The 15,926-nt window shown below is 44.7% G+C and overlaps 1 protein-coding gene across 4 annotated transcripts in view; it reads left to right on the top strand.

Moving 5' to 3' along the window:
- B3GNT4 (UDP-GlcNAc:betaGal beta-1,3-N-acetylglucosaminyltransferase 4) overlaps nucleotides 1-15,926 on the top strand; it is a 58,775-nt gene that overhangs the window by 29,386 nt on the left and 13,463 nt on the right. For all 4 annotated transcript variants that reach the window (XM_073676256.1, XM_073676254.1, XM_073676255.1 and 1 more), the window contains exon 2: nucleotides 15,507-15,574. The gene's annotated coding sequence lies outside the window, so the exon portion shown is untranslated. The remainder of the gene's footprint in view (nucleotides 1-15,506; nucleotides 15,575-15,926) is intronic.

Raw genomic sequence — 15,926 nt, 5'->3', positions numbered from 1 at the left:
CCCTGTTGTAATAGTTGTATCTGCCCGTGCATGAACATGGTCTGAACATACCACATCTACTGGGCAGGGGAGGAAGCAAAAAAATATATAGACATCACAGCAGGGGATCACAGCTGATTCTTTTTGTGAGGCAAAACATTTCACTTCCTGTTTTTAAGCAATGTTTTACCTCAAAGAAAGAATCAGCTGCGATTCCATGCTGTAATGTCTGTACATTCTTTTGTTTCCTCCCCATTCCCAGGAGATGTGGTATGTTCCAGCACAGTAATACACAGCCATTACACAGTACCCAGCAGGGGCACATTTCTAAGATGTTTTCAACATGGGAACATTTTTTTTTTTTTTTTTTTTAACACACCCAATAGTGAAACAATAATAATAATCAAAGCTCTATTGATTAAAATTAACTTTGTTCAATGGAAAATCCCTTTAACCCCTTCTCGACCTTTGACATACAGTGGGTACGGAAAGTATTCAGACCCCTTTAAATTTTTCACTCTGTTTCATTGCAGCCATTTGGTAAATTCTAAAAAGATCATTTTTTCTCATTAAAGTACACTCTGCACCCCATCTTGACTGAAAAAAAAAAACAAATGTAGAAATTTTTGAAAATTTATTAAAAAAGAAAAACTGAAATATTACATGGTAATTGTAACATCCCTGGCGGCGTGCTGGCATGGCTTACCACCTCCCACCATGCAAGACCGCCATCTTACCTATCAATCCAGGCTGCACACTTTGCTCCAGTACCTGCTGTGTCTTTTGTCTGATTGCTTAGGGCGGTGGCGCGGCTACTGCCTGATTCTTATAGTTGTGTGCGCACTCCTAATGCCTCCCCAGCCTATTACTGTGAGTCACTGGATACTTAAACACCCTCCACCGAGTAAGAGGTGCCTGAGCAACACTTTCATTCAGTTTGTTCTATGCAACTGAGTTGCCAGGTCCTGTCCTGTATCTTGTCTGTTTCCACCCCTGGGGGCTGTATACCCAGGCCTGTTACCTGTATCTGTGACTTCTAGTCTGTCTCCGACACCCTGGGGGCTGAGTTCTCAGGCTCGTTCCTGTATCTTATTCCTGGTTCAGTTCCTGTCTGAACTGTGTCCTAGCCCGTTACCTGTTTCTCTCTATGTCCGAACCTTCCCTTTTCCTGCAGTGTCTGAACCTGCACCTAACTCCAACTCGTTGTCTCTGAACTTCTGTTTGTGAGTTTTGTGTACACTCGCTACTTCGTTGTAAGTACCTTGTGTGTATCTGGTTCTGCTTGTTCACCGCACCTGCGGCTTTGCTCTGCTCTGCTTGTCTACCGCACCTGCGGGCTTTGCTCTGCTCTGCTTGTCTACCGCACCTGCGGGCTTTGCTCTGCTCTGCTTGTCTACCGCACCTGCGGGCTTTGCTCTGCTCTGCTTGTCTACCGCACCTGCGGGCTTTGCTCTGCTCTGCTTGTCTACCGCACCTGCGGGCTTTGCTCTGCTCTGCTTGTCTACCGCACCTGCGGGCTTTGCTCTGCTCTGCTTGTCTACCGCACCTGCGGGCTTTGCTCTGCTCTGCTTGTCTACCGCACCTGCGGGCTCTGCTCTGCTTGTCTACCGCACCTGCGGGCTCTGCTCTGCTTGTCTACCGCACCTGCGGGCTCTGCTCTGCTTGTCTACCGCACCTGCGGGCTTTGCTCTGCTCTGCTTGTCTACCGCACCTGCGGGCTTTGCTCTGCTCTGCTTGTCTACCGCACCTGCGGGCTTTGCTCTGCTCTGCTTGTCTACCGCACCTGCGGGTTTTGCTCTGCTCTGCTTGTCTACCGCACATGTGGCTGACCTGGAGTAGCACCTGGTCCCCTCTGCTCAGTTCCTCCCTGGTTCACGGAGTTGACTGAGCCGCCGTGTGACCTTGGTCTGACTGAGTCGATACTTAGTTACGCCCCTCCAGGCACTCCTCGGTTCATGGGCCAGTGGGATCACTAATCATGCTCACGCCAGTCAGTCCGGGCGTGTGCGTAACAGTAATAAGTATTCAGACCCTTTGCTCAGTATTAATCAGTTGTTGGTTAGCGGGTAGATAACTATTGATCAAGCATACCTCTAGGCCTTGGAGTGAGCCCTTTAAAATAAGGAATCGGCCTTCGGGGTCTTAATATGAGTCTGTTATTTGGAGAGGTAAGGAGTTTTTAATGAATGTGGCTACCCCCCCTAGTTTTTTGTGGGTGGGATGCTAGAAAAAGTCTGGAGTATAGACGGTCAAAGTATTTAGGACTTGAAGTTGTTGAGAAATGTGTTTCTTGTATACAAATAATATCGGGATTATCTTTCTTATAATCTAGGAAGCTTTCTTACGTTTTGTAGGTGAGTTAAAACCCCCGAACATTGAGATAATGTCTTAGTATTTTTGGAAGAATAAGCTGAATATAATCTTCCCCCTGGATCAATGCATGGACTAATAATCTGAGCAGAATACCAATTGTTCTGCTGTAATGGGCTGACTGCTACCGTAAAAAAACAAGCAAAGAAAATATGAAAAAAAAAAACCATAAAAAAGGAATAGAAGAAAAAGAAAAGGTAGAACATTTTGTCATAAACATGGGTCATGAACCCAAAACAATTAGTGATGTGGAGCTCTATATTAGAGAGGGGCCACCAGGACATCACTAGTATTTTGGCGACCTGTTGTCCACTTGGCCAAGAGCAGTCTAAAGATATCAATTTTGTATATATGCACCAAATACTATTTTTCAACACTTGTAACCACTGATAGCCAAAAGTTCTATGCAAATTAAATCAACAGAGGCGCATGGAAGATATCATATGGACAGATGTGTGTGTATGTATATATACACTGCTCAAAAAAATAAAGGGAACACTTAAACAACAGAATATAACTCCAAGTGAATCAAACTTCTGTGAAATCAAACTGTCCACTTAGGAAGCAACACTGATTGACAATCAATTTCACATGCTGTTGTGCAAATGGAATAGACAATAGATGGAAATTATTGGCAATTATCAAGACACCCTCAATAAAGGAGTGGTTCTGCAGGTGGGGACCACAGACCACATCTCGGTACCAATGCTTTCTGGCTGATGTTTTGGTCACTTTTGAATGTTGGTTGTGCTTTCACATTTGTGGTAGCATGAGATGGACTCTACAACCCACAGAAGTTGCTCAGATAGTGCAGCTCATCCAGGATGGCACATCAATGCGAGCTGTGGCAAGAAGGTTTGCTGCATCTGTCAGCGTAGTGTGCAGAGGCTGGAGGCGCTACCAGGAGACAGGCCAGTACACCAGGAGACGTGGAGTGGGGCCGTAGGAGGGCAACAACCCAGCAACAGGACCGCTACCTCTGAATTTGTGCAAGGAGGAACAGGAGGAGAACTGCCAGAGCCCTGCAAAATGACCTCCAGTAGGGCACAAATGTGCATGTGTCTGCACACCGGGTTAGAAACTGACTCCATGAGGGTGGTATGAGGGCCCAACGTCCACAGATGGGGGTTGTGCTCACAGCCCAACACCGTGCAGAATGCTTGGCATTTGCCACAGAACTCCAGGATTGGCAAAGTCGCCACTGGCGCCCTGTGCTCTTCACAGATGAAAGCCGGTTCACACTGAGCACATGTGACAGACGTGACAGAGTCTGGAGACGCCGTGGAGAGTGATCTGCTGCCTGCAACATCCTTCAGCATGACCGATTTGGCAGTGGGTCAGTAATGGTGTGGGGTGGCATTTCTTTGGAAGGCCACACAGCCCTCCATATGCTCGCCAGAGGTAGCCTGACTGCCATTAGGTACCGAGATGAGATCCTCAGACCCCTTGTGAGACCATATGCTGGTGCGTTTGGCCCTGGGTTCCTCCTAATGCAGGACAATGCCAGACCTCATGTGGCTGGAGTGTGTCAGCAGTTCCTGCAAGATGAAGGCATTGAAGCTATGGACTGGCCCGCCCATTCCCCAGACCTGAATCCGATTGAGCACATCTGGGACATCATGTCTCGCTCCATCCATCAACGTTACGTTGCACCACGCACTGTCCGGGAGTTGGCGGATGCTTTAGTCCAGGAGATCCCACAGGAGACAATCCGCAACCTCATCAGGAGCATGCCCAGGTGTTGTAGGGAGGTCATACAGGCCCGTGGAGGCCTCATTTTGACTTGTTTTAAGGACATTACATCAAAGTTGGATCAGCCTGTAGTGTGTTTTTCCACTTTAATTTTGGGGGTGACTCCAAATCCAGGCCTCCATTGGTTAATAAATTTGATTTCCATTGATGATTTTTGTGTGATTTTGTTGTCAGCACATTCAACTTTGTACAGAACAAATTATTCAATGAGAATATTTCATTCATTCAGATCTAGGATGTGTTATCTGAGTGCACCCTTTATTTTTTTGAGCAGTGTAATAATATATATATATATATATATATATATATATATATATATATAATATATATATATATATATATATAAAATTACATACATACACCTCTGGCAAAAATTAAGAGACCACTGCACAGTTTTCTAAAAATCACCATCTCTACATGTCTGACAGCCATTCCAGTGTCAGTTGAATTCCAACCAAAGTACACCTCATTCTACTTGATGTGCTTCTGATTAGGTGATCACCTGAACCAAATTTTATGTAACGAGGGAAAGTATAAAAAACACTGCTGTGGTCTTCACAATCCTCTTGCAATAAGACAAGCTGGATGGCAAAACAAGTGCTAGGAATAGCCCAAAAGTAATTTGAATGAAAAAATAGCTTTTAACCATGCCAAAGGAGTTGAAAAGAAAAGTCTTGAGTGAAGAAAAGGGCTCAATTCTGGCTTTACTAGCAGAGGGATACAGTGAGCGTCATGTTGCCTCCATCCTTAAAATTTTGAAGACTGCAGTCCATTACAACAAGGTCAAGCAGCAGACATTGGGGACAACAAAGCTGCAGACCGGCAGAGGGCGAAAGCGACTCTCCACTGACCGGGATGACCGTCATCTTATTCGAATGTCACTCAGCAACCGCAGGATGACATCAAGTGACCTACAAAAGCAATGGCAGCTGGGGTGAAGTGCACGGCAAGAACAGTTCGTAACAGGCTCCTAGAGGCAGGCCTCAAGTCATGTAAAGGTATAAAAAAGCCTTTCATCAATGAGAAGCAAAGGAGTGCCAGGCTGAAGTTTGCCAAAGACAATAAGGATTGGACCCTAGAGGACTGGAGTAAGGTAATCTTCTCTGATGAGTGTAATTTTCAGCTTTGCCCAACACCTGGTCGTCTAATGGTTAGATGGAGACCTGGAGAGGCATACGAGCCTCAGTGTCTTGCACCCACTGTGAAATTTCGGTGATGATCTGGGGATGCTTCAGCAAGGCTGGAATTGGGCAGGTTAATCTTTGCGAAGGACGTATGAATCAAGCCGCATACAAGGTTATTCTTGAAAAAACACTTGCGTTCCCCAACTCTGAGGACTGTTTTTTTCCAGCAGGACAATGCCCCATGCCACACAGCTAGGTCAATCAATGTGTGGATGAAGGAGCACCACATCATGGCCAGCCCAATCTCCAGACCTGAACCCCATTGAAAACCTCTGTTCTTGTAATAAAGATCAAGATAGTCACAAGCCATCAAACAGAGATATTATATATATGTATTATATAAAATGTGTGTGTGTGTCTTTCTGACGGACTTGGAAAGGTCATGCTGCGTGTCTAAACCTGAGTATAAAACCGTGTGTGAGAGGAAGTCAATAACCAGTTATTGAGAAAAAAAATAGGAGATGGCACTTCTTAACTGTGGAAACCAAAGGAAGTTGCAGGGAGAGTGCAGGATGTATTTGATGGATGTATGTCTTTGTCTCCTATTAACCTCTCTCCATTCCCTCGTGGGCCGTGAGGTATGATGGGGCGCTGGGATGCCCGCTTTTTCTAGTATTGGCAATTCATCTTCCAGATAACTGATTGTGAAGAAAGCATTGTTATGAGAAAATAGCAAGGCAAAGGGAAAGCCCCAGCGGTACTTCACGTTAGCTGCTTGTAATGCAGCTGTAATAGGGTGTAGAGATCTTCTTCTAAAGAGAGTAGTTGGGGACAAATCAGCATAGAGATGCACAGATTTTGGTAAGTTCAGTATAGCCTACCTATCCCTTGTAGCTGAAAGAATTAAATCCCTAGAATCCTCATGGTGCAGTTTTAGGATGACGTTCCTGGGAATATCATCAGAGCGGGGTCATCCTATTGCTCTTTGTATTCTCATTATATGTAATGCTGCAGGGTCTGCTTGCTGTAATAGTTCTGAGAAAAGGGCCATAGCTGTCTCTTTTAGGGAGGTGAAGCTTTCAGGTAGCCCTTTTATGCATATATTCCCTCTCCTTGATCTGTTCTCAGTATCTTCATATTTCAGTACAAGGAAATTAAGGCGCTCAGTATGCTGTTTGAGCTTTTCCTGATCATCTTCTAATGCCTCAGCTACTTCGGTCATTTTACTCTCTAATTCTGAAGTACGCTATGCATTCTCTTGTAACTGCATCGTGACAGTTGCTAGAGCAGATTTTAATTCTGATCTGAATGTCTTTTGCATACTTTTAAGAAGAGCTGAAGTTGTAATTACAGAGTCCGTAGCTGTTTGCTGCTCGTCTGGGGCCTCCATGCTATCCTCAGGCTGTTTTGCAGATGCCGAAGTGACGGCTGCGGCCATTACTGCAATTCCGTCTGAGTGCTGGGCCATAAAGAGATCTGAAATTGAGCAACTTGTCTTTCTAGGAGTCCCTTTCTTGGGCATATTCGGCTCCCGGTATTCCCCCACCGGTATCTCTGTGGTCTGGCTTCAGGTAGGCTCTGTAAATCACTGCTCTTCGGGGTCCAGGTGGCGGAGTTCTGTCAGACATGTTCTCCTTCATTGAGGTCCATGCATGCATGCGCCCCCTTTTAAATGACTTTTAAAAGGCTGTAAGATTTTGGTAATTCCACAGTTTAACTTGTCACACAATCATTATCAATCAATTTTAACCTTTGTTGCCAAAACTGCAGTGATATCAGCAAATTTGTATGGCAAAAATACACTTCATTTGAATACTCCGGCCACTACATAAAAGCATGATTACTGCCGCATGTGGGATCTACCTTAAGGTTGGGTTCACATAGCGTTTGCTACTACGCTTAGTGGCCCCGTTGGGGCTTATGTCTGAGTCCCCGCACCACTGACTATAATGATGCAGATGGAGTCCCATTGTGCTCTGTTGTGCATTGTTTTCGGCTGTATACTCCGTATATAGTATTGAATTAAACTGAAATGGATATGCATAAGAACCATAATCCCAAATGAATTAATTCTACAAGATAGTGGAGCAATAAGCCCTAAAAGTATACCACACTGAAATATCAGGCATGGTAGATTTATAAAAAAGTATACATTTTATTTCTCAAAAGATAAAATGAGAAACAGTAACAATATAATACATAAAGGTTAGTAGACCAATGGTGAGGACACAAGTGAGGTGTCCTCACCATTGGTCTACTAACCAGGGGCGTACATAGAAATTATGGGGCCCCATAGCAAAAGTCCAAATTGGGGCCCCCCTCAATAAAAAAAAAAAAATTGAGGGGGGCCCCAAAAATGCATCCAACACACTGTATGATACCCCTACAGTAAATTCCCCTACTGTAACCTCTACACGCACAGTATTATGACTCTGTAGTCCCCCCAGCAATGTATGATGTCCCCACAACCACACACACAGCATGATGGCCCGCACATACCAACAAAGTATAATGGCCCTCACAGACCCCCCACAGCAACCCCCCCACAGCATGATGGTCCCCGCAAAAGTATGATGATCCCAACAGACCCACATGTTATGATGGCCCTCACAGCCCCCACACAACATGATGGCTCCCACAATGTATGATGGCCCGCACATACCAACAAACCCAGCACAGCAAGCCCCTTTCACACCGTATAATGGTCCACACAGACCCACATTGTAAGATGGCCCTCACAGCCCCCACACAGTATGATGGCCCCACAGGTCCTCCACAGAACCCCCATACAATATGATGAAGGTACCCACACTATGATGGTCTGCACAGGTCCCCCACACACAGTAAAATTGGCCCCCACAGTAGTCCCCACAATATGATGGTCCCCACAAGCCCCCCTTTCAGTAGTCCCCATCACAGTATAAGGCCCCACAAACCCCTACAAGTCCTGACTTATGAAAAATCTAAAAACTTATCACGTAGCCCTGTTTCCCCAATGAGCTGCTCTATGCACCATGTGAACTGAGACTTTGCACAGCAGACGCAATATAGTGACGTCATCATGCCTGCTGCGCTCAGACACAGATTCCCGGCTTAATGGTACAGCAGCACCTTTTAGCACCAGGTGTCCTCAACTCATGGCTCAAAAGTGGCCACGTGGTTTGTCACTATTAGTGGCATGTCACTGGTACTATAGTAAGAGCTATTTTACACAGTGACATTTTTATGTATATACATATATAGTTAAGTCCATGTTACTACAATTATTGAATGATATATGGATGATATAGAGTTTCACTCATAAAGACAACCTTTGTCCATTTGCCCAAATATCAGCATCGTGGACGAAATCTCCTGATCAGAAATTGGGCTTTACAGATTTGTAACCTGTGAGGTGTAAAGTGCATCTCTCTCCCACTCCACTGTGTTAGCGCTCCGCACATCAGCTGGCTGTGAAGACTGGCCTGCCGAAAATGTATGGTTTATATAGAAGAATGCAGCCGCCTCTGTAAGCGCTGAGATGTGCAAACATTGAATTATATGACATTTCAACTTCATTATTGCTATATAGCATATACTTATGAAATGTAGGTGCTTAGTGCATAAATTGGCCAATTCATGAGAGCCCACCAGCCGCGACAAGCTGTATCTTTCTTTGATGGGACTATAACCTAATAGTTTTCAGACATATCTCTACCAGTCTAAAAGCTACAAATATAAAGGGCAGGTAGGATCCAGAACTAATTAAAAACAGCCTAAGGCCTCATTCACACATCAGTATTTGTTCAGTGTTTTGCATCAGTGTTTGTTAGCGAAAAATTGGATTGGAGCCTATAGAGAAAAACTATAATTGAAAGATTGCTACCTGTTCTGTGTTTTGGAGACACTCTTGGATTTGGCATAGAAATACTGATCAAAATTACTGTGTGAATGAAGCAGTCACCATCAGCAATAGTACACTGATCTCCTCCCATCAGCCTAAGTCCTCTTTCACACGTCCAGATATTTCCAGTACTGGAAAAAACAGTACCGGAGATATCTGTGTCTACCTGTGTGGCAACCGTGTGCCGCATCAGGATCACACTTGCAGCGCAAGCAGGGGACAATGATGACTTCAGCACCCAGCGCTTGGGAACAGCACTAACTGTACCGCTGATTCCCAGGCGCCGGTACGTGTCACACTGATGACAGATATTTTTTTTATTTCTCCATTACAATAAAAACGGATGACACTTCAACCACACTCTGATCAAAGTCTGATCATAATAATCGGTCCATTTTTCTTGTATGGAAAAATCAGAAGTGTGAAAGGCTCCTACCTGCCCTTTAAATTTGGTTAGGTCCCATGAAAGAATGGTACATCTGGTCATTGTTGATGGGCTCCCATGAATTGTCCAATTTATGTACCTTCACTTTGCATATCTCTGCGCTCAGAGGCGACTGTATTCTTTTGTTTGTTCATTATGCAACCACATTGTGTGTGCGTGTGTGCGCGCACACACGTTGTCCAAGTTTAGGATGAAAGTCTGTAATCGCTCTATATGACTGCGGTCATCTGAATCCTCGCTGTCTGGATTCTCCGATGCCAGTGGCAAGAGCAGCCGGTCACGTGGCTACAAGTATGTGATTTGCATATATGTGGTTACATGCTGATTAGACATGCTCGGCCTCGCTCAGTTCAGTTATATTGATCGAGGCTGAGTACTTCTAGTCGGAATGTGACTGGAAGAATGCAAATCGCTTACTTGTGGTCGCATGACCGCCCACTCTAGCCGCTGGAACCGGAGAATCCTGACAATGTGCGATGCGTGTGCTGTGAGGGTTCAGAAGTCTGCAGTCATATAAAGTGATTGCAGACTTTCATCTCAAACCTGGACAACCCTTTTAAACTAGATGCCTCAAATAGATGAGTGGTTAGTGATGATCTGGGGTCAGATTTACTGTTTCTGAAAGCCTTGTGTTTTGCTCTGCTGTGCACTCTTCAGCCTGTCCATTCCTCCTTCAGTTAAAGAGGTTGTCCACTACTTTTTGATTCATGACCTATCCCTAGGATAGGTCATCAATGTCTGATTGGTTAGGGGTCAGACACCCGGCACCCCCTGTCGATCAGCTGTTATCGGTGCCGGCCGGAAGTACTCACTTGCAGTCTTCTGATAGCGGCGGCTGCAGTGTACTATACATCCGCCTTCTATTGATTTGAATAGAAGGCGGATGTGTATTACCAAGCTTTGGTAACTACCAGAAGATGGCCAGCCGGGCGTCTGACCCCAACTGATCAGAGATTGATGACCTATCCTAAGGGACCAGAGGGGATTATAACTGAACATGACACCTAGAAGCATTGGCAAAAAATAGCTCATCAATCAAAAAGTAGTGGACAACTTCTATAATCCTCCACTAGGAGAGCATTGAACTACTGTACCAGATTTATTATTTATTTTAGAACTCTGTCAATCCATTTTATACCAACTCTGACTCCACTAAAATGGACACCAACTCCACAGCCCTGCCTGCAAATCCAATAAACTGCACGCACGGTAGAAACTCATTAGACACCGTCATTTCACACAGAGCGCACAAGTGCTGTGGTGTTAAACCTGCAGTGAGTCAATCAGCTGAGTTTCATCCCTGCATCCAGGACGCTCCCTCTGTCTCCATTAGCCAGGCTGCTCAGCTCCTCTCCTGTGTGCCCACAGCGCAGTGATCTAGAGGGGCGTGTCTATGGACAGGGCAGCAGACACCGGGCCCCCTCTACCCTTGGGCCCCATGGCAGTCACGTGGTCTAACGCCATGGACGGCATGCCACTGCTACTAACCTTTTATATATTGTATTGTTACTGTTTCTCATTTTATCTTTTGAGAAATAAAATTTGTAAATTTTTTCTAAATCTACCATTACTGATAATTCAGTGCTGTATACCCTTTGGGGTTTATTGTTCCACTATCTTGCAGGGCTGTGGAGTCGGTAAGCCAAACCTCCGACTCTTCAATTTCCACGACACCGACTCCCTCATACATGCCTCATGTTTAAGTAATAAATTTACTGTAGCACAGATTCATCTCAGCTAAAAGTCTAGACCCTTAGATCAGGAATAGGACAGACATTTATAGGACATTTCATAACTTTCCCAAATTCTTATGAAAAGAATATTCCCCACAAACTGCATTGAACTATTGTACCCAATTTATTATATATTTTAGGAGTTGGAGTCGGTCCACTTTATACTGACTCCGATTCCGACTCCACCAAAATGGACACAGACTCCAACTCCACAGCCCTGCTATCTTGTAGGATTTATATTCCGTATATGTAGAAAACGAATAGGAGAAAATCGGCACTCCAACAGGTAAAATATGAAAAAAGTTTATTGGATCATTTAAAAAAAAGGGGAAAAATGTAAACGCTTTTCTGGCGTTAGGGTTGCACCCTTAGTCATAGCAGCTATGACGGCGCAACCCTAGCGCCAGAAACGCGTATGAATTTTACATTTTCCCTTTTTTTTTTTTAAATGATCCAATAATGTTTTTTCATATTTTACCTGTTGGAGTGCCAATTTTCTCCTTTTCGTTTTCTTCATATGGCTGTGCTCACCAGCGGGACTGGCACCCTTCAGTGGATTATCTTCACGCTGTTTGGATTCAGCGTTGCAGCTCCCTAACCCTCCCTCCTGTTATTCCGTATATGTAGTTGACTGTCTTTCTGCCCGCCTCAACTAGGTCTACACAGTCAAAAATGATTCACGACAAAGCAAGCGGTGACTCCATCTGTATCATTATAGTCAATGGCCCCATCGATGCATACACCCGAATCCCGTTTCGTGGGGATTCAGACGTAAGCCCCGATGGAGCCACTGAACATAGTGGCAAACACTATGTGAGCCCAGTATAAGGAGGAATGACTCAGTGTGGTTATAATCCATAGACAAGTGGTCCTAACAAGAGATGAGCGAATGTTTTAATGTTCGGGTTTGGCTAATAAACCCGAATTTAAAAAAAAAATGTGTTTGGGCACCATATCACGAACCTGAACATTTGCGTGACAGCACGGGAATCAGGGGCTGTGACCGACGGTAATATCCCCAGCGCTGTCAGCATGATCCCCCGCAGCTGTGACAGTCACCTGCGGTAATATCTTTACCGTCGGAAACACTCTGTGGGGATCATGCTGTTAGCTGTTCATGACCTCCGCAGCTGTGGCAGTAATATCGTTACCGCTGGTAATAGCGCTGCAGGGATCATGCTGACAGCATGATCCCCGCAGCTGTGACAGTCACCTGCGGTAAAAAGCTTACCGCGGCTGGCGCCGGCTGATGGGACTACTAGCCCCATCATCCGGCGCCTCCTGTCACTGTACACAAGCGCCGCTAATGGGAGAAGTAATCTCTCATCAGCGTGCTTGCATAGTGAAAGTAAAAAAAGAAAAAAAAAAAGTTAAAGTAAATAAATATTTTAAATAAAAGTAATAAACTCATCATATTCGCCTATCACTTACCTGCACCTTGACGCTGATGTTCTCGCCCTCTGTAAAAAAAAAAAAATAATAAAATAAGCCATATACTCACTGTACAACTAATCCCCGAAGCCCATGTTCACCTGCAATAAAGGTAAAATAATAAACCAACCTCATCATCACCTGTCCGCCACAGTCCATATACCGAGTGTCCCACGACGATCTCACTGATAGCACGGCCACATCCGGAGATGTGGCCATGCTATCAGGCCGCCGGCGATACACTGACACATTGCGGGAGCCATAGCGCTCCTATCGTGAGAAGCTGCCAGCTGTGGTCAGCAGAGTTCAAACAGCTGATGGTCAGCTGAGAGCTCCGGGACCTGACTTGCACTATTAGTGCTGTGTGGAAATTCTCCCACACAGCACGAATGCCGTAAGTGAGATCACTGGAGCTCTCACCTTATCATCAGCTGTTTGAACTCAAGTGACCTCACCCCTGCAGCACAGCACTATACACTGACAGGAGTGACTACACTCCTGTCAGTGTATACAGTGCTGTATTCTACAGCAGTGACATCAGTGATTGATTTGACTGCTCTAGAAGTGACCCTGATCGCCGTGGGACACTTGGATTACGTCATGACTGCGGACAGGTGAGGGATATGGTTGTTTTTTATCTATATTTTTTTTTTTTTACAGAAGATCGAGGAATTATTAAAACTGTGTGGAATTTTATTTACGCCTTTCCATTACTAACCTGGGCTTCATGTCAGCCGCCAATACAAGGCTGACATGAACCCCAGCCCTATTACCCCACTCTCCACCGCTACACGGCAGTGGGAAGAGCAAGGCTAAGCATCATAATTGGTGCATCGTATGGATGCGCAATTTCTGGGGCAGCTGAGGACTGATATTATTAGCCTTGGAGGGGGCCATGATCCATAGCCCCTTCCCTGGCTATTAATATCCGCTCACGGCTGTCTGTTTTAGCCCTTGTTGGTTAGATTTTATAGGGGGACCCTAAGTCAATTTTTTCTGGGGTCCCCTGTAATCTAGCCAGTAGAGGCCAAGCAAACAGCTGTGAGCTGTTACTAATAGCCAGGGAGCATCTTTGGCTAATGGTCCCCTCCCCAGCTACTAAAATCAGTCCTCAGCAGTCGGCCTTCCCCTTGCTGATTGCGAAAATGACATGGGAGCCCACGCCATTTTTTTAATTTAATTCTTCATTTTATTTCAGTTACAAGAAATCCAATGCCCACTGTGCTTGTTTTTAATGCTGGGGGTTGATATTGGTAGCCTGGGAGGGGGCCATTAGCCAAAGATGTTCCCTGGCTATTCATAACAGCTCACAGCTGTTTGCTTAGCCTTTACTGGCTAGATTACAGGAGGACCCAAGAAAAAAATTGACGTAGGGTCCCCCTATAAAATCTAATCAGCCAAGGCTAAACAGACAGACAGATGTGAGCTGATATTAATAGCCAGGGAAGGGGCCATGGATCCTGGCCCCCTCCGAGGCTAATAATATCAGCCCTCAGCAGACCCAGAAATGGCGCATCCATAGTTTTTCTATGCCAGTCCGGTCTTGCGGTGCTATTTTGTGAGCGCAGCTTCTGAGTCTCCGGAAGTCAGAAGCTACATTACAAGTTCTCAATGCAATTCTATGAGAGCCAGGACGAGGCTGTCATAGACTTACATTGATTAGTGACCTCCGGCTCACTACATAAAACACTGGAGCTGCCGGCAAGTCACAAACTGCAGGAGACGGAGCGGCGGCTAAAACGGATGAAAATACCCTGGAATGAGAGCATCAGGCAGGGGACTTTGGATTTTAAGCACCACTCTGGCGATGAAAAAAAAAAAATGCTGGAGTGTTGCTTTACAACTGGATTGTTGCTTTGGACCCCAAGCTCCAAAAGGATAGATCAGATTATTGATAAAACAAGGCATTTCAGACTGTGAATGTGCATTCTGAAACCTGCCAAATCAGATTGAAATGTAATGAGGCTTCGTTCAGATGTCCATTTTTAACATATGTGTTCTATCCGTCTTTTCACTGACAGAACACGTACCTTACCCATTATATAATCTATAGGGTTGTTAACTTGTCCATTTTTTTTTGGGAGGGTAGGGGTGAATGTGTGCTTTTTTTTAAAAAAAAAAAAAAAAAAAAAAAATCATCACTGAGGCATGTCTGTTTTTGATCTGCGTCATGAAGCACTATTACCAGTACAAGTCTATGGGTCCATGTAAATCACAGACAGCATCTGGATACCATCAGTGGGCAGTTGGTGATTAAGATTGCAATGCATAAGAGAAGTGTTGTAATTTAATTTTTTCATATGTGACTATCACTGATTAAACAATGATGGTAAAAAGTGACCAAATAAAACAAAAACAAAACACTGACACTCATGCCATGTTCTGCATACGTGAAAAATTACTAAATCTGAATGTGGCCTAATTGGGTTGTTTCGTTGTCATTTTGTTCCGGGTTTCCACAAGAAAATAAAGTCAATCATGCCTATAATGTTAGCATCAAATGTTTGGAGTGTTTTTTCTATGAAATGTGAGTATTTTGCCATTATCTGTACTTGTCCTTTTTATATACAAAGCATGTTCATATTGTAATATGCTTGTCATTATAGAGAAATTGGCATGAATCCTTATTCATTTTAGGGAATAGTATTTATACTGTGCACATTAATTGACTAAACCTATGCATTTCATATAGACCTCTGTTTTACAAAATATTGCAGTCCAGTAACTTTAAGAAAACCTTAAGAACTATTTAATTACTATTCACCAAGGTTCATTGTGTTCTGTTGCAGATTACCGGAATTGCACTTTATAGTCCAGACAAGGGGAAAGCCATGAGAAACTGGCATTAGCTTAAGAGGTATGTATGTGACGCGCCCCCTGGGCCATATTCTCTAGGGGGAATATCCGGAGCCGGATCAGATGGGAGTTGTAGTCTTCCGAGTGGCTGTGACCCGGTCCGTGCCCAGGGTGTCAAACTCAGTTGTATGTGGCAGTCCTACAGATGTTATTAAGTTCTTTATTGTCGACTACGCCACCCGTTGTATTGCGGTCACTATGGCCGCCGCTGCAGCAGGGTCCGCTGAGGCTGATGGTGTAGGTGCAGCTTTTGGTGGTATAACCCCCAACGGGTGGGGTATAGCCTCAGGGGGTCAGGTGCAGAGGATGGGGGTTGTGGTGGTGCAGCATAGGTGTTAAATGAAGACAGAATC

Source organism: Phyllobates terribilis, unplaced genomic scaffold (genome assembly GCF_046119375.1).
Source record: "Phyllobates terribilis strain yellow unplaced genomic scaffold, ASM4611937v1 Scaffold_1__5_contigs__length_1240528914, whole genome shotgun sequence".
Taxonomy (NCBI): domain Eukaryota; kingdom Metazoa; phylum Chordata; class Amphibia; order Anura; family Dendrobatidae; genus Phyllobates; species Phyllobates terribilis.
The sequence above is the reverse complement of the archived record's forward strand: the minus strand, read 5'-3'. Positions and strand labels throughout refer to the sequence as shown.